Source organism: Spinacia oleracea, chromosome 5 (assembly GCF_020520425.1).
Source record: "Spinacia oleracea cultivar Varoflay chromosome 5, BTI_SOV_V1, whole genome shotgun sequence".
NCBI lineage: Eukaryota > Viridiplantae > Streptophyta > Magnoliopsida > Caryophyllales > Amaranthaceae > Spinacia > Spinacia oleracea.
Window position 1 is genome coordinate 38130815 of NC_079491.1, and position 26111 is coordinate 38156925.

General features: G+C 35.5%; 1 long non-coding RNA gene across 2 annotated transcripts; it reads right to left on the minus strand.

Moving 5' to 3' along the window:
* Positions 1–10027: 10027 nt before the first annotated feature.
* Positions 10028–13479, minus strand: LOC110776444 (uncharacterized). 2 transcript variants are annotated; one of them, XR_002530136.2, is made up of 3 exons: positions 13322–13479; positions 11472–12784; positions 10028–11146 (listed from the first exon to the last, which is right to left on the minus strand). It is a non-coding gene; the product is annotated as an uncharacterized lncRNA (long non-coding RNA). The 2 variants fall into 2 exon arrangements; XR_008920778.1 differs by having other exon boundaries at positions 11472–13479.
* Between the last annotated feature and the right edge of the window lie 12632 nt (positions 13480–26111).

The window sequence follows — 26111 nt, forward strand, 5'->3', positions numbered from 1 at the left end:
CACCCCCACCAACACCAACACCAACACCATAATCTACTCTTCTCGTAATACCCCTACCAGGAAAAGCACCACCAACAGCACCAACAGGAGGACCAACCCAACCACTGCCACCACTGCCAACCAACCCCCCAGTGCCAACCAACCCACCACCCCACCCACTACCATCACCACCACCACCCCTACCACTACCACTGGCTACCCATTACCTCTCGGCCACATCATTAACAATCATACGCTCCAACTCAGGTTTGAACAATTCAAGTACCTGCACAAACAATGGGTGCACCAACACAACTTCAGGATTGCACCAATCCAACTCAGGATAACACACAAATTCAATAAGGCAGGCTAAGTATAATTAGGCAGGCTAGGTACAATTAGCAAATTAATACTTCAACAAATACGCAAAAAGTTACTACCCCTACCTAATGCGCCAGTTCTTGAACAACAGAACTATCCTTATTCAAATTTGCTAAGAGGCAGGTGTTTTCCCCTGTGTTTCCATCCCTCATACCAACATCTGTCCTACTTGGCATGAGGTTAAGATCAGTTCCTATGCCATTGCCGGTCAACGGCTCATCTACAATATCATTCCTCTAGTCAGCTTCCTTATTTATCAACCCACTGACACTATTTCTAACTTCACCATCAGGACCATACACCACCTTCTTTGACTGCAAAGACATAAATACCTCATTAATTACACAACGTAAATAACTAATTATCAATCAACACCATCAATTTGCTATTACCTTGGATCTACCATAGCCGTATCCACTCCTCTTGTCTCTCTTGATTGCATGTTTCACTTCCAGGTTCCCCCAAACCTTTACTCTAGGCAAAGGTTCCACATCAACGGGGGTTCCCGCCAAGCGATCAAGGTAAAAAATCTGAATATTTAGTCAAACAAGTATTAGAACTAGATTTGCAGTTATATAAAATCACATAAAGACAAGAAAATGACACAAATTTTACCATTAAGGCCACAACACAGCCTTCACATCCACCGGCATAACCAACATCATAAAAACTCTTCAAAAAAACCTCCACATGCTCCATCAGCCTGTTATACGTCCACGTGCACCAGTCATACTCTTCTGCCACACCACCCAAACACACATCACCCATTACTTTATGTGACAGGTTGGTGCACATGGCTGTAGGGCAAAGTAAGTGGCCCACTACCACAGCCAAGAAAGCATTCCTAAATGCTAGCTTCTCACCAGGGGTACTTAGAGGTATAACCTCCCCCGTTGAATCTTTCTCCCCCTCCACAGCTTTGGCTACCTTCGCCAACAACACCATATCCTTTGAAGGATCATAAGCTCCAGTACCGTACAACTTAATCAGTTCAATGACAAGACCTACCATTTGTTGATCCTTCCAATCCATTGCCACAGGAACAAGAACATCCTTCGTTCCCATTGGCAGCCCAAAAATCCTTTGTACATGTTGTGGGGTAAATCGGAATACATTTCCATCCCCAAACTCAACATGCCCCTCAGCATCTACCCTAGTCATCAACCAGTAACAGAATCTCCGGTCCAACTTCCCCATCTTCAATTCCAACAACCCACTGAAACCCATTTTCCCTACTTCCCGTCTTGAAACATCTAGTTTCTTGATTAACTTCACGAACGACTCGACCCGGCAAATAATTTTAGGGGCCTGATATAACATTATTTATAAATAAAACATTCGTCAGATTATTTATAAATAAAACATTTTATAATACTATAAAATTATACTCCCTCCGTCCCAGATTAGTTGTTACACTTTCCTTTTTCGTCCGTCCCATATTAGATGTTACACTTCTAAATTAGGAATGACCCCACAATTATTATATTGTCTCTCTCTTCCCACTAAATATCTTTTTGTCCCCACACCCTCTCACATACAATTAAAAAATATACCCCACTAACTCCTATCACATCTACCTTTTCAATAAAATAACAATTGATAACCAAATAACCACTTATCACCTAAAACTTTGTGCAAAGGTAAGTGTAACAACTAATCTGGGACGGAGGGAGTAATACTCAAATGTTAAAACTACATAATTACAAAATTTACACAATTACACAATTTACCTTTTCACAACTTTGTAAATGCGTCAAGAAAACACGGTTACGTGCCTTGACAATCTCTCCGGCACTCTTTCCCTTACTCTTTTTCTTCGAAACCTGATTACCAAATTAAAAATAAAAATTATTTAATTTAAAAATAAAACTTATTTAAAATAATACTTATTTAATTTAAAAATAAAATTTATTTAAAATAAAACTTATTTAATTTAAAATTAAAACTTATTTAAAATAATACTTATTTAACCTGATTACCTTCTTCTTGCCCTTCTTCGAGGCCTTCTTCGAGGACTTCTTCCTCTTTCTCTTTCTTCGTTCTTCCTCTTCTGAAGAAGAAGAAGAAGACGAGGAATCACCTTCTGAGCCTTCTGTGGATGAGGCAGAAGATGATGCAGAGCACTCCTCAGAGGAGGACCCATCTTCACTACTTTCCTCCTCACTGCAATATACGACATCTAGATCTTCAGATGCCTCCTCGTACACCATCTTCTGCCTCTTCAACCCCTTCTTCTTTCTACTTACACTCGGACTAGGTTTCACAGCCTGCTTCTTCGGCAGGGTTCTCCCACCTTTCTTTGAATCACCCCCTTTCTTCGTCGAACCAATCTTTAAATTCCCCATTCGACAATTTCAGGAAGATCTACAAATTTCAAGTCACTAAGATAATATAAATCTTACATTCACCAAACTCAACCTAAATTCAACAACAGTTCAATCAACGTAACTTCTTCAACAACATTTAATTCAACGCACATCAATTACTTTAAAAACATATCAACTACACAAATAAAACCAGGAATGTCACCCAACGCACATCGATTAAGTTGACGCAATGATGTTGAGCAAGATTAGGGTTGGAAAACGGGAGCTTGAGGTAAAGTACTTAGCTAAGCAGGAGTTCCAACTGAAACTCTTGACACTTAAATGTATTTAAGAGTATTATGACCTGAACCAGATATACAACAAACAAGAAGCTGGGGTATAAGCGGTCCCTAACACATTCACAACTAGACCAACAAGCCTTACAAGCTTGGAACCACCCTCACACTCCCTAACTTAAACGAATGTCCAACTAAAAAAACATTCAACTACTCTTTTTATTGAACCGGTTTCCGACTACCCAATCTCCAATCAAAAAACTAGATAGCTAGCTATGAATTGCAAATAGCATACATCGCAGCAAGCAGACCACTCCGCCACCGCCACCACCACCTCCACCTCCGACAACGCATGCCACCACCACAATCAAAAATTCATTATAACAACACATATGACCAATTTCAATTTCTTAATATGACCAATTTCAATTTTTTGGACACAAAAACAAACATTAATTCACCCATTCAACCAAAAAAATGAAACTACTTCAAACATTTAAACAAAAATATGAAACCAATTCAAACAATTAATTAAATCAAGGGTAATATCAATACAGATAGGGGGGTTTATCCAGCAATTTATCACATTCAATCACATTAGGAATGCTAGGAAGATCATCATTATCAGGAATATTGCAAGCATTCACAGGTGAAATCAACAAAATTTCATTCTCGCCAGTTTTTTTTTATTGAAAATGGTATACGGAAAATTAATACAAATTAATACAAATTTATACAAAAATTCACTCAAGGATTTACGGAAAATTCGTATCATGTCCAAATCTATAAACTATTGACAATAATTTCAAATTTATAAACTAAAACCCTAATTTCAAAGTTAGGGTTTTACCTCGAAAAATTAGGGCCTTTTCACGAACAACAAATCGCCTCCAACTGCTACAATCTAGATGAAATACGGTGTGACTAGAACTTGAGTTCTTCTTGCGAGAACAAAACCAACAATCCTTGAGTGATTGTTTTTGGAAATTCGATTTCGTTTTTTTGGAATACCAGAAAACGCGAGCAAGGAGAGAGAGAAAAGATGGAAGACCAAATTGAAACAATTGAGTATGACAAGTTGGAAAAGGAAGCTCGTTACGGAATCCACGTAGGCTAACATAATTGCTTGCTCAGATTTTTCAAATTGTGCGCGAAATTATCAAATTGCCCCTGATATGTATTTATCAATACATGTCAGGGCACGCCGCCCTCCATCAATACAATGTATTAAAGTTACAATGTTCTAAGAAGGGTTTTACAATATATAAATAAAAATCTTCTTGTATCATATCCTATGCACTTGTGCAATTTTCACCCTCAAAAAATTAGTAATTGGAACTTAGCGGCTCTTATTGGCCAATGCATCAACAAACTACGTACCCAAATTACATACTTCTATTTCAATCTCAATGGTAACCAAATTATTGTCAAGCATGTGTAAAAGGATGATATTTTTCACATTCAGTGGTGGTTCTGAACATGTATAAGGTGGACAATCACATAGGGCCCGAAAACACAGGCCCCCAAAATTGGTATTTCGTTATACCTACTATTTTTTTTTAACTATATACAAAGAGAAAACATGTGAATTAGTTGTTAATTAAATTGATTGATGTTTTTTTACTAATTTTAAATCTTACTCGTTTAATATATCTTCAATTTTATAATAAGATTGATAATTTAGCAAAGTTTCTTGTTAATTAAATTAAGTACTTCGTATATCTTTTGAACAATAAATTAAGGACTTAATTTCAGAAACTTTTCCATTACCTTTTTCATCATCGCATGCATTCGTAGCTCCGCCTCTGTTCACATCACATATTTGTTGTTTCTAATTTGTTGATAAGACATATTAGCCAAAAGTAAGACATACATAGTACATCCTTTGTTGTTTATGAAAGTCCAATTTTGTTGGAATCCCACCTAAGCTTCTTTCGAATAAATTAGCTAAAAATAAAAAATAAAATTCAATCGATAATCGTGTATATATGTGAAAAAAACGCGAAAAACACAATCAATAGTTGAGAATTCAAAATATTAGCAAAAAAATTATTTGACCCATTGAATTGTTGCTACTGCAAATGACCACGCACATTAAGATTAGGAAAATAGATAATGAAATCGAAACAAAACATGCATTTTAAGATTACTCACCGGTTATATCAATTAAGCGACAATAGCCAATAAGGGTTTTCAAGTTTGTTTCAACCAAGGGATATAGTAAAAGAAATAATTTGTTTTTAGAGAAAGAAATAATTTGTTTTCAGAGAAGACCATTAAACTATGATGAAACTAATCTACAAAGTATTAAATAGAGTTAGAATTTCATCAAGAGCTAGTAGATATCAATGAGTGATTATGGAAGAAGAATGTAACCGATAATATGATTAAAGAAGTTATTACTTTTGGGAGGGGATTAAATTTGTAAACAGAGGTTACTAAAGAATAGGAGAAGATTATGGAATTGAAATAAAGGGAAAAAGACGGTTGATGTTAATTAAGGTTGAAATAAATTTTATTTTTAAGGAAAATTTGGTAATATTAATCCAACCTTTGGCTGATTTTCTTTTATTAAGCCTACCTACGACATATTTTTTTAATAATCCCACCTTTACTACCCATCGACTTTTATTGGGCTTAATAGGTCATAAACCTGTTGTAGGCGGTAATCTGTCCCTACGTTGTAGTACTCTCTCTCTCGATATATTCAGTCATAATCATCAATTCATCACCATTTCGTTGAATTTTTCACCGGTCACTTAAGCCCAATAAAAGTCGTTGGGTAGTAAAGGTGGGATTATTAAAAAATATGTCGTAGGTGGGATTAATAAAAGAAAATCGGCTAAAGGTTGGATTAATATTACCAAATTTTCCTATTCTTAATTCTGGAGGTTTAATTAAGTACTTGATATCATGAAACCAAATTCCTTAAGGCAGTGTTTGGAAACATGGAATTGATTTGAATATGTTGAATTGAAATCTAGAATTTGAAATGTAGAAATTGAATTCTAAATCAAGTGTTTGGCAATCACTAGTAATTTCAATTCTGAATTTCAATTCCAAACAGTAAACAAAAAGATACTGGGAGTATTTAAAATAAATACAAATTCCTCAAATTAGTCAAACACCAAAACCATATGAAGTCAAAATTAAAAAATAAAATAGCAATAAATGAGACATAAATCATGAAATTGATTAATTAATCAACAAAAAAATTACAATCATTACAGAAAATATAAAAATTAAGATTTTCTTCAAATTTGGGAAAAATTCGATCAATGAGCTCCCGATCAAACCACCATTTCTCCCCTCTATAAACTCAAATCATCTTGTTGTTAATTAACAATGGAGTACCATTTCGAATTTGGGCAAAATAGACCCTAACTTTTCAAATTTTATTATCTCATCTTCAATCTCATCAAAGTGGCGCATGAAACCGAGAAAGGAGATGGAAGGATCAACGCCGATATAGATTGTCGATGGTGGCTGCGATGAAGCGGCGACGACATCAAGGAGGCTGCGACGAGGCGGCGACATCAAGGAGGCTGTGATGAGGTTCCGAGAACAAGGTCGGAAGTGATGATGGAGAAAGAACAAGGGTGAAGAGGAGAGAGAATCAATGGAGTTTGAGAGGAGGAGAGATGATGGAAGAAAGCCATCAATAGTGGATGAGGAGAGAGAAAGGGAAAAGAAAAAAAAGAATGACTTTTTCTTCTTCTACTGGAACAATTAGGTCAACGGGAAGGAGAATGACAGGCTAAATCGCACTCCTATCAAAGATAAACCTAACGTTCACCAACTAAAAATATAGCAAGGGAAGCAGGGATCGTATCCACAGGGAAACAGCATTCTTCTACTATTAATAGACTAATCTAGACTACTGGTAACAAGATTTTGATTGGTTTGTATATTAAACTAAATTAAAGCAAATAATCAAACTGGAATATAACAATATTAAGGGAATCTAGGGCAGCGGTTCACCATAAATGCAGACCGGGATTGGACAACGGACAATAACAATCAATTAACAATCATAACTAGGAAAACATGCATCTCTCGAATCTTATGAATTCCTTAGGATAGAACAACTAGCGGGCTCTCGCTACGTACTAGAAATATTTCCTATCTAATAGCCACAGACCAAAAACATCAGATTTATACCTCTCGGCGCATAATCTAAGGTTAATCAAACTCAAATCAAAATAGCCCGGCCGAACGGAATTGACGAGCAATAATAATAAGCTATAGAAATTATAATCAATCAATCAAATATCATGTCCACATATAATCCCAATCATGCATTTATGGATCCCCTAAACCCTGGAAATTAAACTACTCACTCATGATAATAAATAACAAAGCAATTAACATAATAGAAAATATGATTAAAGCAATAAACTAAATTAGAACAAGAAGCAATACCTAATTGAAGAACAATGAATAATGAAAGCTTGAATTTTTGATTGAAAATAAAACTAAGTGTTGGAATAAATTTGAGAGAATAATAAGCTAAGGAAAATAAACTAATTTTCAAAACTAAAAAAAAATAAAGGTCCCCTACAAAATAATAAAGGCTAGCTTATATAGTTTGCCCAAAAAATAACATTAAAAAACGGAAAAGAAATCACGCGAAATACTGCTGAGGTTGGCGTCGCCCGATCGGGCGACGCTCCGCCCGATCGAGCGAAGTGCTCGACAGTCGGCCCGATCGGGCCAAATTCCGCCCGATCGGGCGGTTTGCAATAAGCTCAGAATTACTCCAGAAGGCCGCCCGATCCGGACTGGGCGAAGTGCGCCCGATCGGGCGCGCGTTGAAGGCTTTAATTCTTTCTTCCTTTCGCCCGATGGTCGCATTTCACCCTCAGCTCACAGGGCGATTTGCAATCTTCAATATCCTTCGCCCATATTCCCGAGTCTAACTCTCGGGGCTCAACCATAAGCATCTAAGGCTCCAGAAAGTCGACGATAAAGGTCCCGAACTTCCTCGGGCTCGTGTAGTGGCCTAAATCAACACGAAACGGTCTAAAAAGACCAATTTCTCATAATTGAACCTGAAACTCAAGGCACACTAAATAAAACATATTAGTACTAAAATTGGCTCCTAAGAGCTCATTTGACGCATAAAAGTACTAAGGGACGGGGGTGAAACACTATATAAAACACACATATCAGAGAAGGAGAGTAAAAAAAAAAGAATTTCAAATGACAACTATTTACTTGGTATTTCAAATTCTTTACAATGGCCTTATTTTTTTAAAGTCTTGGATTTGGCCCAAATCCAAATCCAAATCCAAATCCAAATACTTTATTTTCCCAAACAGATCATTTAACCCAATTCCATCATTTGAAATGAAATCCTTGTTTCCAAACAGGCCATAAAGGAAGAAGGGAGATACGAAGGTGAAAGGCAAGAAGGGTCTTCAATGTAATGCTAGACATTAGGAAAGTGTCACTTATTGGGACACGTAGGACACAAGGAGGAGAGGAGATGAGTAAAGGCAGGACATGTGTCACTTATTGGCTTATGGTTTTAGTTTTTAAATACTAGGTATATATATATATATATATATACTAGTCTTATATAACTCTTGCGTAGAACTGGTCTACAATAAAATTAGTGTGGACCCAAAATCATTAATTTTCTCCAGCACTCTTTTTTATGTATATAAAAATCTTTATTGTTCATATAGTGACTATACACCAAATTTCTTAGATATAACACCTATTTTTTGAATCATAGTAACACTATGTTTTAAAAGTGATCTGTGACTTAAAACGAACATTATTCAAAGCACAACATGTATCGATGACACCAATTTGATATTTTTTTCTCATAATAATCCAAATAAACATGCCAAAATAAAACAAGAACAAGTTGTTGACCTTCTTTTAAGCATGGTCCACAATAAATTTAGTGTAGACCAAGTCCATTTAAGAATTGATGTATGCACGCGATGCGTGAGAATATAAGAAACTGATTTGTGTTATTACATTTAAACCCGAAATAACATGTACTGTACAAAAAAAAAATATATAAATGCGATGCGTGCGAATATAAGAAACATATAAGTTAGATAGAGCCGAAGACATATAAACAAATTGATTAAAAATTTAAAATGGTAAGAATTTATTTACGGGGCTAGATTGATTAAAATGCTTCTTTGGGCTTTTCATATTGGGTAGGTTGTTATTATATTCTATAAAGTGTGGAGGGTATTTTAGTAATCAAAGGAGGAGACTAAAAGTGGATTTACTAAAATAACATCACCTCTTCGCTTATAAAGGAACAGTTGAGGTTAATTTGGTAATAACACTTTTCGTGTCTCCAATCAAATTACCAAAATACCCTTCCTTCGTTGATTATCGTGCTGAGCGACTAAACTAAACTACCCTAACCCTTCCTCCCTCCCGTTTTCTCTCTCCTTCCTCTGTGTTTTTCCTTCTTCATCTTCTTCGATCTTCTCCCTCTAATCCTCTTCCACCAAATCCCATCCTCCATTCTAAACCCTAAATATTTTCACTACCTAAAAAAACATAAAAGAAACCACCTAAAAAACACATAAGAGACCTCATGAGAGGTGGTCTCAGAATCACATGTCTCTTAGGTTAAGAAACCTCTTTTTTGGGGTGGTTTATTTGTTAAAAATAAGAAACCACCTTCCCTAGAAAGGTGGTTATTTATATATTAGATTTATTATTTAATTACCCTATGTAAGGAACCACTTATTCTAGAAAAGTGGTTTCGTTATGAATTCAAAAAGATCACCCCCAATCGAAAAGAGGTCTCTTTAGTTTCATTTAAGAAACCAACTTTCCAGAAAAGAGGTCTCTTATATTTTGCTGGGCATAAATAATTAATATACCTAAAAAACCATTTTTCCCGAAAAGAGGTTTCTTAAGTTTTTTGTGCTGAAATTTTTTTGTGTTCAATTGCGCCGCACATACTTTTTTTTGTGCACTGAATTGTAATGTATTACGACCCTATATTTCGGGTTCCAGGCCCGTAGCTATTTCTTTTGCCACCTGATAGTAATATTATTTTTTTACAAAAGTATAACATACTGGTAATACCAAAATAATCCAAATCTTTCATTACTCCCAAAAAAATCTTACAAAAAATATTATTGTCTAAAGGTACTTAATGTTTCGTCACATAATTTTATCTGTAAAGGAATACGAAATTCTAAAATTAAAATGAAGTCATAAATCACCTACATCGTATCATCATCTTCATAATCTATACCATCTTCAAGCTCTTCATCTAGTATAGCGTCTCAAAGATAACAGATGAGTCCACGTGCTCATAGTTACATAGCGTCTCAAAGATAACAGATGGCTTCACATGCTCATAGTTACATAGCTCCCCTTAGAAACGCATGTGTGCAAGCCGTTGTTGCTGCATAGTGAAGTCCTTCAACTCTAGCCCTGGTCGATTTCCTCCGAAACTTAAAATCCAAACATCAAACATCATAGAACTCACTGCTAGAAGACACATCTGACATAATATATAATACAATTCTATGCAAAGAAGATGACTCTATCAGATTATCTATGCAAAGGAGACGACTCTTCAGACTATTAGAAACAAGCCAAAAAGTACATGACTACTATAGTGGATGATTTCTTAGAAGGAAGGCCTGAAAACCATATTATACATATGACTGAATTTCTTAGAAGGGAATAACATCCAAGAATTTGGGTTCCTAATCCACAAATACTTAACCAACCACTACAACAAGCAAGACCATAATACATATGACTCAAATCTTTCATAAACACTAATAACGAAATCAATCGCTTTGCTTAATAAATAACAGAATCAGATTCAACCTAATTTTGTTTCATCCGATTAAATTCAGTTAGCTCGACTAAACAATTTGATTGGACATAATTCAGTTTTATTCAACTCAATAATTCATATGCATTCAATTTTATTCGACCACAGTGATTTATGAAAAATAGAAATTGATACACACGAGCACGAGCTTAGAAGCAGATACGTGTTAGAGGATGTTGTGAATTCTATCATCAAAAATAAAAATAAAAAAATAAAAAGATTAGTACGTAGAAAGACTTGCCTGCTCCATTTTCTGCATTTGATACCCATGCTGAAACAAAGAAGGCCACTTACTGCTGAAAATACCCAGTACATGATCAGCATCACTATTCCCAGTAGATAAATATCTGGTGCAATGATAAAATGACAATCAGTCACCTTAAACCCTCACAATTCAAACTGCAACAACAATTCATAAAGAAGCCTAGTATTCTTTCTCGTGTATGAATGTACGTACGAACGAACTATATCAAGGCAATCTAACTAGAGGAATGGGCATTGAACATTATATAAAATACAGATTCAATTGGGAACTGTTTCAGCATTACAAACAATCTGGAGCCATTCATAGAAAACACGACAAATAAACACAAATATACGAAATATACTGCTATAACAAATTTAATTTGCATCGTTATTCTGTTATAGAAGATCCAACATTCAGAAACTGACCGTCCGTAAAATAAGAAATTGATCGCAGGCTCGCAGCAACAAATGAGACAGCTGACAGAATATGACGAAGTTTAGAGAGTCTGAAAATAGTGGTCCAAAAAAAAATTCATCATCACTAACAAAAATGAACCTGCAATAAAGATATGTCCTACGGTTTCCAATGCTTCATTGTCATGGATTCAAACCCTAAACCAGAGAAAATTCTAAATACAAACATAAAGCATAAAATAAACTGGTGACAAATCAATGACATGAAAGATACAAGTAAAATGAGATGTTAAACCTCTATGAAGTAAATTTCAGTGTTGAGAAATATGTAAACAAGCCTCAGTTTATCACTGGTGGATATCTAGCCTTATATTTAAATAAGTAGCTAAATGAAATGTTGTCCTAGAGGATTAGAAATTTTTTGGTAAGCTACTGAAGAAAACTTGATTATACCTACAAACTGGATATAACCTGAAGCAGCATCAAAGGCACTCCCGACATAAGCAATGAGCACAGGGAGTCAAAACTGCATCTTCAAAAGCTTCAACACATGGACACTCTCAAGTGAATGAACACATAAATGGTGTAACACCAGGGTTGGGGTGTTACAAGTGTAGTAGGCACAAGATATCAAAGGTGAGAATGCAACTGCTAGCATTGGCAGAATAAATTGTTATCAAAAAATGGTTAATTTCACAGTTGTACTTGATTAGTTAGAAGGAGAAGAGGAAATAACCCATAAATAAGGTGCCTTAAATCTATGTGTTAAACTGGAGTTTTAGTTATAAATTCTTCCCCTGATGTTTAGTTTCAATTTAATTTAACCTCATTCTGTTTCATCTTATTAAATACAGTTTAGCTCAACAAAACAATTTGATTGGACCTAATTCAGTTTAATCCGACTCAATAATTCATCTGCATTCAGTTTTATTCGACCATAGTGATTTATGAAAAATATAAATTGACACACATGAGCACAACTATTGAAGCATATACTTGTTTCGTTGAGGATGTAACGAATGCTATCATAAAAAAAAAAATTAGCAGAAGGCAACACTTTTGCCTGCTTCATTTTCCGCATTTGATACTCCTGCTGAAACACAGAAGGCTCCTTACTGTTGAAAATACCCAGTACAGGTCCAAGCAGGCAAGCCTCTACCATACTTACCAAATTAACAATATGAGGCTTCAATTCAGCACAACCATAACACTTGAAATACTAGAATATTTACCTTAAGGTATTAGGTGTCCCATCACAACAGTTATTCAAAGTACTCCAACAGTTCTCCAGCAAAGCTCACTTGACATATTCTGGAGGTGACAAACTGTGATTGCACACACAGAGAGTGATAGGCACAAGTTGATACTATAATATCATTCATGATTGTTTGATTTTTACGTTGTAATTTCATTAAACCAATACGAATGACTATGTAATTGCAACTAACCATTACCAATTAAGACATACACTTATACAAAATGGTATGATTTGATTAATTTCAGTAATTAGATTCAGGCTAAAAACAAAGGAAACGAAAGATCAACCTTGACACTTGAATTTAAGAACTAAGAAGACAGATACAATTTGATAATGCCATCAATTTTCCAATCGCCCTCTTTCTTTCCCCAACATAAGTTCCAATTTAAATTCGACTAAATTCATAGTATTAATTAAAAGAAAAACAGTTTAATTGGACTCAAATCATCAATTTTGTTCGACAATAATTTGACTGAATTTATTGTATTCGACTGATTTTTTTTGTAATTCAAACTTAATTATTTCCCTAAACTTTATAATTTAAACAATAATTACATTTGTTGATGGGAGAAATCTGTAAACAAAAATTAAACAAAACGCAAACCTCAAAATAAATGGAAGCGGTTAGACAAGAGGCGCTCAGGGAGAAGTGGAACGACGACGCGGCTGGAGAATCAGCGGTGGCATGGTGAGTTTTGAGGGGAGTGAAGGCAGTGTGGGTTTTTAGGGGAGTGAAAGGGAAATGGAATTCTGGGATCACGAAGGGAGGATTTTTATTTGTTATCATATTTAATTAATTCTTCTTTAAAAATAAGGAAAAATTGTAATTATTAATCCAACTTTTTTCCGATTTTCTTTAATTAAGCCTACCTATGTGATATTTCTAAATAATCCAACCTTTATGACCCTACTACTATTATTAAGCCTAACAAGTTACTAACCTGCTATAGGCGGTATTCACTCGTACGTGGCATATAACAATTATATATATTTTTTATTTTTTTCCCCTTATTTTCTTTAATTGCTATTTTAATTTTCGTTCCTCTCTCCTCTGCAATTTTCTGCTTCATCTCTGTACTCCTCTCCATTATTTCTCTTTTACCTCTTCTCCACCATTGTCGATCCCTCATACCTCTCCATTCGAAGTTTATCAAAAATAATCAGCAAATGGCTGGGGTAAAGCAATTGCCTGTTGGATCTGGATCTTCTTCAAATTCAAGGTTTTTTTTCTTTCTAAATTTTCAACAAGACCACAATAACCAACATCCCACAACATAAAAAGAACTATATTATTGCAACAGCTCGGGTTTTTACGAACTGACCATCAAGGAAGCCCAAAATTCAAAATTTACCAAAAAAGAAACCAAAACGCTAAGGTTCGTAAGTTCACCTTCAATTGTACGATTTTGGAGACGAAATTTGAATGCGTGTGGATGAAGTCACCTATTTCCACAAGAAAATCGATGATGATGTCATGAACCAGTACAATTGTGGTTGAAGCAGCAGTAATGGAGGAGAGAGGAATTGAAACACGGTACAGAGAAGAGAAGGGTTAAGGGTTTTTTGAAAAAAAATGAAATCCTTGTTTAGGTGGCAAGTGATGATGACGTGTCCAATATTTTAGGAGGGAAACCAACTTTAGGTTGTCAACGTTTTTAACATTGACTTTGTAGCAGGTAACCGGTCATCCAGGCTTAATAATAGTAGTTGGGTCATAAAGGTTGCATTATTTAGAAATATCGCATAGGTAGGCTTAATTAAAGAAAATCGGGAAAGGTTGGATTAATAATTACAAAATTTCCTTGACTTTGTAGCAGGTAACCGGTCATTCAGGCTTAATAATAGTAGTTGGGTCATAAAGGTTGGATTATTTAGAAATATCGCATAGGTAGGCTTAATTAAAGAAAATCGAGAAAGGTTGGATTAATAATTAAAAAATTTCCTTAACTTTGTAGCAGGTAACCGGTCATCCAGGCTTAATAATAGTAGTTGGGTCATAAAGGTTGGATTATTTAGAAATATCGCATAGGTAGGCTTAATTAAAGAAAACCAGTCAAAGGTTGGATTAATAATTACAAATTTTCCTAAAAATAAACAAAGAAACCTCGTGATTGGGAAAATGGTTTCTTATGTAGTTATGTTAGGCAAAATCCTATCCTATATTATACTATATAATAATAAAAAAAGTCATTGGCCATCATGAGGCCTCCAAAACTCAAATTAAGCAATCTCATGACTATTGGTATGTTACTCCTAAATTATGGATTATAAAAATCAGATAAAACTGCCTACCGCTAACCACCATTGAAGAAAAACCACCCATTAACCCATGCACTATTGTTCTATTACTCCTAATTATGGATTAATATCTTTGGAAAGATATCAAACGCAGTAAAGGATCATATACTCATGCTTCGTAACCACATTTCATGTTCTCAAGAGGTTCTTGGGGTAGACAACGGCAAGGCGACGGATATCTAAAGGACGACCTTTTGATATTCTGTTGGCTTCGGTGGGTTTGTTTTATCAGAATTTGATAAGTATGGAGTGATTAAATTAACTAATGATGTAAAATGTTGACTAAGGTACGTGTTACATATATTTATACGGAAGTTTTCACTTTGATATTCTGATTTTGGTCATCTGGTGGCGAGTAATTTGTGGGGTTTTACTATGTTTTACAAGATTTTGATGGTGTTAATAAATCAGAAATTAGGTACAGAAATCTTAATCTACACTACTTTGCCGCTACAAGCCTCCATCCATCCGCCGACTCGGCTGCCTACCTCTGCGCTTCAAAACTCTTATAATTTTTTTGAACCAACACTATACTTTCAGTTTTCTAAGTGAAGGAAATAATGCCCTTGGTCCAAGTATGCATTTAATGTTAATTCTAATAAATACGGTTCAGTATTAATTAACAAGTTAATAATTCAGTGAGATCAAGTGAGCTGAATGCCTAGCTAGAGACCGCTTCAGTTCAAGTGGAATTAATGATATTAATCCACAACTTACTCTTGACTGAACCCGTAGGGTCACACAAATAGTACGTTAACGGATCAAGTATTTAATGGCATTAAATACTCCATCTATGGATATTCGGAATCGACGGATCTTGGTTTCAGTGGGAGCTGAGATCGTCAAAGGCAAACAATGAATACTCCGGAAATGATGATATTTCCGGAAACGGAAATATGGATCGTATCGGAAATATTATCCAAGTCGTAGATGTTGCCGGAAACGGAAACATGGTACGTATCGGAAAATATTATCGGAAATTGAAATATTGCCGGAATCTGAAATATTGCCGGAAACGGAAATATTGTCGGAATCGGAAATATTATTGGAATCGGAAAATAATTCCGGAAACGGAAATATTAAATATTTGTTCGAAACGAAAATTAATTCCGGAATCGGAAATGTTAAATATTGTTCGTATCGGAAATGAATTCCGGAATCGTGAAATTAATCGGAAGCGCGTCGTACGAATTAGCATCGGACGAGACTTGCTAGACGAAGGCCCAGCACGAAGCCAGGCCCGCGTCCAGCAAGCCTGGCACCAACATGTTAGGTTATGATACATATGACAAAACATAAATCATGCGGAAAAACCTTAATGCCAGGAAACATATTATTTACACATAATCATTTAGCATAATTTAGGAGCATACACTTTGTAGCGTGCCCTCCCTAGCTACGCCCGAACCGAACAAGAACAAGTCTTTAGGACTCCAAGTGTCGTCCCTCCGTAGATAGTCCACAGTACGTCCGGATCCGCCTCAAGTTAGACCAACTAGAATCGCCCTTAAGGTGCTTAGGAATTTCGGCTATTGTGTTTGCAAGTGTATGGCTAATTTTTCTTTCAAAACTTACCTTTTGAATACTTCAATCCCGTGTCTATAAATTATGACCCTAGGCTCTTATTTATAGAGGTATGGAAAGGGAATTGGAATCCTAGTAGGATACAAATTAATTAAACTTAGAATCCTATAAGAACTCTAATTAATTAATTTATCCTTTTAGGAATAGGAATTTAATCATATACCAAATCCTAATAGCTTTAGGAATCGTGCATGAACACAAACACACACACGCACGGCAGCCACGAGGGCCGCCCATGCGCGTGCGTGCGAGCAGCAGCCCACGCCACGAGGCCCACACAGCCGTGGCCTTGGCGCGCGCTGGGCCTGCCTTGCGGTGGGCCTGGGCGCTGCCTTGGCTGGGCGTGTGGCGTGCGTTTGGCTTGCTGGGCAATGGCCCGGCTTCGTGCTGGGCCTTCGTCCGGCAGGCCTCGTCCGATGCTTATTCGTATGATACGCTTCCGATTAAATTCCCGGTTCCGGAATTCATTTCCGATACGAACAATATTTAATATTTCCGATTCCGGAATTAATTTCCGTTTCGAACAAATATTTAATATTTCCGTTTCCGGAATTATTTTCCGATTCCGATAATATTTCCGATTCTGACAATTTTTCCGTTTCCGGCAATATTTCCGATTCCGGCAATATTTCCATTTCCGATAATATTTTCCGATACGTACCATGTTTCCGTTTCCGGCAACATCTACGACTTGGATAATATTTATATTTCCGATACGATCAATATTTCCGTTTCCGGCAATATCATTGTTTCCGGAGTACTCACTTGCTTGTGACGATCTCAGCTCCCACTGAAACCAAGATCCGTCGATTCCGAATATCCATAGATGGAGTATTTAATGCCATTAAATACTTGATCCGTTTACGTACTATTTGTGTGACCCTACGGGTTCAGTCAAGAGTAAGCTGTGGATTAATACCATTAATTCCACTTGAACTGAAGCGGCCTCTAGCTAGGCATTCAGCTCACTTGATCTCACTGAATTATTAACTTGTTAATTAATACTGAACCGCATTTATTAGACTTTAACATTGAATGCATACTTGGACCAAGGGCACTATTTCCTTCAGTCTCCCACTTGTCCTTAGGGACAAGTGTGCATTTCCTAATTCCTTTGTCGCTCGATGCTTTCTCTTGAACATAAGGTAAGAGTTGTCATCCTTATTATGTCCAGAGGTGTTTCTCGGTTTCAGAGTTCAACTGATCAAATAAACAGATAATCATAGCCTATGATTCATCCGAGCACGGCCATGCATTTTACAGTTTCTAGCTCTCCGAGTGGCCTTGTACAACTTTTAAGCATCTCATCCCGATTTATGGGAGGACAATCCGAATCTTGCGATCTTGAGATTAGACTTCGTTTGATAGGTGATTACCTGAGCGTTGCCTTTATAGCCTCCTTTTACGGTACGACGGTTGGTCGACGTCAAAGTAACCAGTTCTCAAACAAGTAATCTCACATCACTCAAGTATTAAGGATTTAGTGTCTAATAATTTTAATGAAATTTACTTATGACAGATTTTCATCTCTTACAGTAAAGTTTCATAGGTCTGTCCGATACTAGTCTTCCCAAAGTAAGTATCTATACAAATGATTACGACATTGCCATGTCCACATAGTTCAAGAAACAGAACTACTAGTCATCTTGCATTCTAGTCGTCTAACGTTTTCTATGCGTCCATCTTTATAGAAAACTCCGACCAGGGACCTCTTTCAACTTTTGACATTCAAGTTCACTTGATAGACATTTCTTAGTCACAGGACTGGTCCTGACAGTCTATCTTGAATATATCGTCAAATTTGAAGGGACTCATCATTTAATACTAAACCAAGATTAAATGGAATATGAAAATACATTTCATATATGATAATTGTTCAAGCCCAATGTTTTACAACCATGGGCCTCAAACCCATCTTTAAAACAGTTCATGGAATTCAAAGCTATGCTTGATTTCCAATGCCACAATGTGAGTGTTGTTTCTCACTTGTTGCATAGGGTTAGTTATCATGCTTTGCCAATCTTAATATCCTTTTCATCGAATGTTCTTCGAGATAGATGATAAGATCTTTTGAGTATGTTTATTTTGTGATCTAGTCTTTTCTTGCTTCAAGAGTGGTTCTACGCATTTTTCAATGAAGAACCATCAAGCCAGCAGACACGTGATCTACCCAAGTTCAGTGAAGAACTCTTTAACATAAACAACCCTGTTTTATTGCTTCTTAGGCAATAAGTACTTTTACTTCAACATTATAGGTTGCTAGTGATGCTTTGTTTGGAATTACTTATCCAAGCAGTTCATAGATATGTGGAAGACTTTCCATCTGTATCTCAGAACATAGAAATTAATTTTTAATTTCCCACGCAACAACTCATGGTCTCCAATCCATGTTGCCATTTCAAAACACGATGCTCTTTAGCTCGTCCTTGTCAATGGTTAACTCCAAAGGAATCTTTCTTGATCCTCTGCCAGTGTTTATGCGTGCAGCATCAATATTTAGCATATCTTTATTTCCTTGAATCAAGAACTATTCCTATGTACTTTTTCAAGTACCATAAGTATTCTTGATCTCAATCTAGTTGATCTTCACTTAGATCAATAGAGATTGGTATATGTTCGTTATGCCTAAAGCCATACGATACATTTTTGGCGATCCTCATATTATATCATACATGATAAATTCTTTTGCAGAATAATTCCCAATTGAATTCTATTCATATAACTTTAGCTCATTCAATTTCAGTAGATACTGAATCCAGCTAAATTCTTTGATATATAATATAGGTTAAGAATCTCACTTAGATCCTTTGATGTTTAACTTAGTAAATGCTTATACATAGTTCAAACATTCATTACTTAGATTTATTCATATGGATCGAATATCTCCAATGGAGTCTTTCGTGTTTGATTTAGTAAATGCCATTACTTAATCCAAAACAATATCATAAGATCTTTGTAACCAGATCTTAATACCCAATATGTACTAAGTTTCGCCATGGTCCATCATTGATGAATAATTTCAAATCTAAGTAATTAGCATTTGAATGTTATTTCATAATAGAGAGATATGTGTGTGATACACATAGGACCAATTAAGTTTTATGTACTCCCACTAAACTTCTTATATATCTATAAGAATCATGTACATTTTATGAAACTAAAATACTTATTAGCTTCACTAAAATAAAATTCCAATTCCCAATTGCTTGCTTAAACCTGTACTTAGATTTCATAAGCTAGCTTTCCCTTTCAAGCATTTATTTGGATCCACAAATCCTATGACATGCCATGTGCATAGTTATTCCAACATTTGATTGAGGAATAAGTTTTGTCATCCAATTGCCATATGTACCAATATGCAATCATTGCTTGTTTTATAGACTTAAGCATTACGATTTTGCATGAGGTTTCAACACAATCCACACCGTGAATTTGCTTGTAACCTTTAGCAACTAATCTAGCTTTGTGTGTGAACAAAATTTCATGTTTGATGGTTTTTATCCTTAAAACAATTTGCAACCAATAGGTGTGAAACTATTCTTGCAAATCAACAAAATTTCAATTTTGTCATCAAAACATTGAGTATGTTTTATGGCCTCTAACCATTTAAAACATTTGAGTCTATATATGGCCTCTAACCATTTTAGGGAATCTGGGTTTCGTCATAGCTTTCTTACAGGTCACAAACTCATTAATCTACATGATAATAGTTTGACTGCAAGTTGTAGGTTTCTTTACTATTTAATAGAAGAATCGCATAGCTTCAGTGACCTGAACTCCATGTTTCTTCACTATCTAATAGAAGAATTTCATAGTTTCAGTGACTTGAATTGTATGCCTACTTGGGTATAGAACATCAAACAATAGAATATCAATAGCCACTTGAAGGTCCTTTGAATATTCTGTTCTCCTTGAAGCACTTGTAAAGTCCTCTAAGAGATGTCTATTCTTTAAAGCCACTTCTAAAGTCCTCAAAGAATAAGTGTCCGGACTTTCTAAAGAACTTCGAAAAGCCTCCGGAATCTCCGTTTTATGTTTGTTGTTCGCCTCGAAGACTTTCGAGGTCTATTTTCTCTCACTTGTTATTTTGGAAACGAATCTCCAAAAGGACATTATTTCGAGCAAACAAACATTATGTTCTCAAAAATTCGTGGTAGAAACAATACCCTTGTGTCTCATTTGAATAAATCATAATGAAACATATATCTATACTTGGGCCTTAGTTTGTTGAATAACAAACACTAAGCTCCCACTAAGTTTAGCAACTCTTTAGATATATAAAAAGATATCCTGAAATTACTTTTCAATAGCTTTGACGAATTTGGTTTAGTTTGGTGGTAGTTGAGAATTTTGTTTCAAATTATAGGAAAAGTCTTTATGATTCATCATTGATCGAATCAAGTACTAATTGACTTCGATCATTCCACTTAGATATGCCATATCTCATGGAGCTAGATTGTGAAATTACAACACACAATCATTGATGATCATTTTTGGTCTCAAGCAATCATTAACATGATCTATCCTAGATCTTTATGATTTCTTACCAAGTGGGATTTATACTTCTGAATCTTTGAACTAGCCAAACAGATTCAAACTTATATCACATTGAGTAAATAAACCTATATTCACTCAAATCTGTGTGAAATAATAAAGTCATAAAACCTTTCTTTAGCTTTGAACTCTATTGTCTAGGCGTTCTAACAATAGTTCATATTTTTTTTTGTTACTTTCAACAAGTAAGACTAGTTGTCATAAATTGATCTAGAAATCAATGAACTTTCAAAAGTCCATCAAAATAGAGATTTTGAATGTTAACTTGTTGATATGGTCTAAGCAACAATGCCAAAGATTAGTGGAATTCAAATCAAGGGGTTGATTTGAACCTAGTAAAGTTCTTATTGTTAAAGAGTTGTTTGTTTTAATCAAGCATATTGACTCAACCCATAAATGACCATTTCATTCAAATAACAAACAAACATTGTTTTTGTCTTCCTTGAATGTGAGTCTTTCTGTGTTTGAAAACAGAAATATAGGTATGCTGATTGTGGAATAAAATAGCCATTAAGTTCCAGCCTCTGAAAGGACTTAAAACAAACCAGATGACCCTACAATTAATGTAGCATTGCCATGCTTTATTTCTCACTTGTAGGTCATTAGTGTATCCTAGCTTCCATTGTTTGAGTTATTACTGAAGTAAGAACCTCAAGCGGTATATGATACCAAGGAAGTTTGATTGCTAGGTCACTGCTCTTTAAACATAAACTTATAGGTAGAAATAGAATTGTAATTTCCTTTCATTTGTTCCTTTGTTTTCCTATTTCTTGTACCCTTTCTAATATCCTTAAGAATTGAATTCTCTAGTGTTGACTTTTGTACTTTGTTAGACATGTCCAATGTCACCAACAAGGTTCTTTACCATTTTAATTTATGTTGAATATTCTGTTTCAACTAGATGATCTTACCAGAAGCTTCTAAAGTTCTCTAAGCATCGATTTATTCGAATGTCTAGGGACTAGACTCATTCGAGAATTAAATGGAAAAAGATTTTAGGTTGTTAACCATTGGTAAAGCTGAGCGCTTAAACTCAATGCTTTATGATCTCAAAACTACATTGTATTTTGAATTCACAAGCACCAATCGGTTCGCCATTCGACTTTGATACTCGAAAACAACCATAAAAGTCGCTAAAAGAAACGTACATTTTAAATTGCTCATTTTCTCTCATTTCCGTGAATCGTTCTTGGATTCACTACCAATCGAGGAAATTTACTGTTTACCTTTCTAAAAGGATTTATTGCAGTGCAAGATATTTAATTATAAACAATAATTAAAACATTCATTGAAGCATGCAAAGTCTAAACATTTATCATGAATAATAACTTGAAAATTAAAGCAATCATGCAATTCAAACAAGTTATTAGCATTTTATTCGAATTTATTGTTCCGACAGGTGTGAATAAAATGATTCCAAGACCCTAAAATCATTGAAGAATTAAGCACATTATGTTTGACTCAATTCTAAAATATTTTAGGTAAGCAAAAGCCTTTTGCTAATAGTCTAGAAACTACTCTTGGTTGATAGGTACGTCTAAGAACTTATCGATTTTGCCACGACATAAAAGGACTCCTTACTTATATCGTTGAGTTTCACCAAAACTAACATGTTCTCACAATTATTTGTGTACCTTGCCCCTTTAGGACCAATAAGTAACACCTCGCTGAGCGAAAACTATTACTAGATTGATGTAAAGGATATCCAAGCAACTGTATATTTTGGCATGGCACCTTTTAACTCAATTTTTAAGTTTGGAACTTAAGGCTCTTACTATGTTGGTTAGATTTTAAGTGAACTAAAATCCTTAATCATGCAACATAATCAAGCTTTGATCTCATGCATATTTAAGACATATTTAAAAGCAATAAATAACTTAAAACATGCATAAGATAAAGGTGATCTAGTATGGCCCGACTTCATCTTGAAGCTTCAACTTCAAGTTCGTCTTGAAAATGGAAACTTCGTCTTGAATTTCACCGTGGGAGGCGCCATTTTCTTCAAATAGTATAAGCTATAATTAAAACTAATTACAACTATTTGATGGTACGCAGACCATATTTAAATTGAAAAACAAATTTGGTGCTTTAGACCAATTACATTCAAATTAATGGTACGCAGACCATATTTTCTATCCTATTTGGGCCATACTAGTCACTTCATAACCTGCAAAACAGTACATATACAATATATACCATTCACCCATTCATTATCATGAATGTCCCACATAATTGGTTAGTTAAAACACATTGTATGCATCACATAAACATTTGCAGCAATTAATCAAGGGCACCAATAATCTACCAATTATTCAGTCCTTATTAATTCTAATCAAGTTGTTTTAACCTTAAAGGATTTGTAGACCTAATCAAGAGTCTATGACTAAAAGGGGCTCCCACTTAAACCAATAAATTCATATGCTTTACTAATTTTAAACATAAAAATGTATTTCTAGTCTAACGGGAAACATACAAATTTAATTAAAATTTAAAGCTCATATAAATTTATAATTGAATCCACTCATTTAATTTATTTTCAGTCGAATTTAAATTAATTCAAGATTTTTAATTTTAGTAAAATAATTAGAATAAATAAAATTTATCATAATTATAATATTCAAAATTAAAATCCAAGAAAACAATTTAAATTATTAATTTTAAAATTAATTAAAATTACATGAACTGAAAATTTCAAATTAAAATTTTAAAACGATTTAATCGTAACACAAGGTACGCACATCACCACGCAACGCACAGCCATAGGCCACACGCACGCAGCCATCGCTGGCCACGATGCGCGCAGCCTATGTGCTGCGTCGCGTCTGCTGCTGCTCACCCTCGCAAGGCATCAATCGAAGCACGCGAGCCAGTGCTCGATGCACGCGAGCCAGGGCTCGCTGCACGAGGCATTGCTCGCTGCAGGTGAGCCAGCGCTCGCTGCGCGCGAGCCCGCGCTCGCTTCGCGAGGCAGTGCGCGCTGTGGCGTAGCTCGCTTGCTGCCCACACGCGACTAATCGCTACCTTGCCTCTCGCCCTTGCCCACTCGCCCATCGCGCATAACACACGACACAAGGTAGGGCAACTGCCTTATGCTCGCGCACCATTGCCTTGCTCGCTGCATTCGTACCGCATGGGCGACGAGCTCCCTTGCTCATCGTCGCATGCCCGCAGTATACAACACCCCTTAAGGGTAACACGTAGCGTCCATTGCTTTGTGCGTGCAAGTTTTATGAGCGAATTGCATAAAAATTAAAACTTTTATTTTCAAAATTAATGACAAATTAATAAATCATATTAATTTCATAATTTTATGGCGAAAAATCGAAAATTTATTAATTAATTAATTTCCAATTAACATGGATCCAAATCTAGGTCATAAAAATTTAAAATTTAACACAAATTAACAATTTTTATGGTGGTTTTTAATCATAGGTATCTAATTAAATTATTAATTAATTATGAAAATCAAATCAATTCTAAATTATTCGAATTATCAACAAATTAATTATAATTACAAATTAGATTGCATAATTAACAAGGCTAGGCATTCAAACTTGTTAAACATATACAGTAGGTCAATAAAAAATTCAAGATTTATCAACAAGAATCGCAAATATTTAATTTAACATCTTAAATTTACAAATTTTTGCGTTCGAAAAACTAAAACCTTCGAAAAGTCATAGTTAGGCTTCGAATTTGGGAATTCTGGAATTCGGCGAAAAATATTAATTTTGTCAAAATTTTAGAATGCCTTTTACATGCGGAATTGACACAAAATCACTCGATTTGGTTGAGTAACGAACATTCTGCCGAAAAACTGCGTACATATAATTAAATAAACGCAATTCGCAATTAATTAACAATTACGAAAATTAATCACCCCTTTTAATTCCTTGCAAATTTGTATAAATTAACCATGTTCATGCAATTTAGATTATGAAAATAATAAGAGGCTCGTGATACCACTGTTAGGTTATGATACATATGACAAAACATAAATCATGCGGAAAAACCTTAATGCCAGGAAACATATTATTTACACATAATCATTTAGCATAATTTAGGAGCATACACTTTGTAGTGTGCCCTCCCTAGCTGCGCCCGAACCGAACAAGAACAAGTCTTTAGGACTCCAAGTGTCATCCCTCCGTAGATAGTCCACAGTACGTCCGGATCCGCCTCAAGTTAGACCAACTAGAATCGCCCTTAAGGTGCTTAGGAATTTCGGCTATTGTGTTTGCAAGTGTATGGCTAATTTTTCTTTCAAAAACTTACCTTTTGAATACTTCAATCCCGTGTCTATAAATTATGACCCTAGGCTCTTATTTATAGAGGTATGGAAATGGAATTGGAATCCTAGTAGGATACGAATTAATTAAACTTAGAATCCTATAAGAACTCTAATTAATTAATTTATGCTTTTAGGAATAGGAATTTAATCATATATCAAATCCTAATAGATTTAGGAATCGTGCATGAACACAAACACACACACGCACGACAGCCACGAGGGCCGCCCATGCCCGTGCGTGTGAGCAGCAGCCCACGCCACGAGGCCCACACAGCCGTGGCCTTGGCGCGCGCTGGGCCTGCCTTGTGTGAGGGGGTCGAAAAAGCACGAGGCTAATGCGTGACCTCGTCCCTCGTGGGTGTGACGATTCTTTTTATTCAATCAAGTGTAATTGGATTTCCTGTGAGTTTACACCCAACTGACTAGTAATATAGGAGTCGCCATTAAGTTTTTAACGACAATGAGAAAAACTAACAAAACCCGGTTATCGTGACATAAAGGGAGTGCAATTATGTTTGACCACGACGGCCGTAGGTTCCCTTGTGATCCCTGGTGTGGGGATCTCTCAACATACACCCGCAAGGTAGAGATTGAGGGTTCGGGGGACTGTAACTACCGAGAGGAGTACTCGCTCGTCGATAACTCCAGAGGCAGGATATCCTTACTA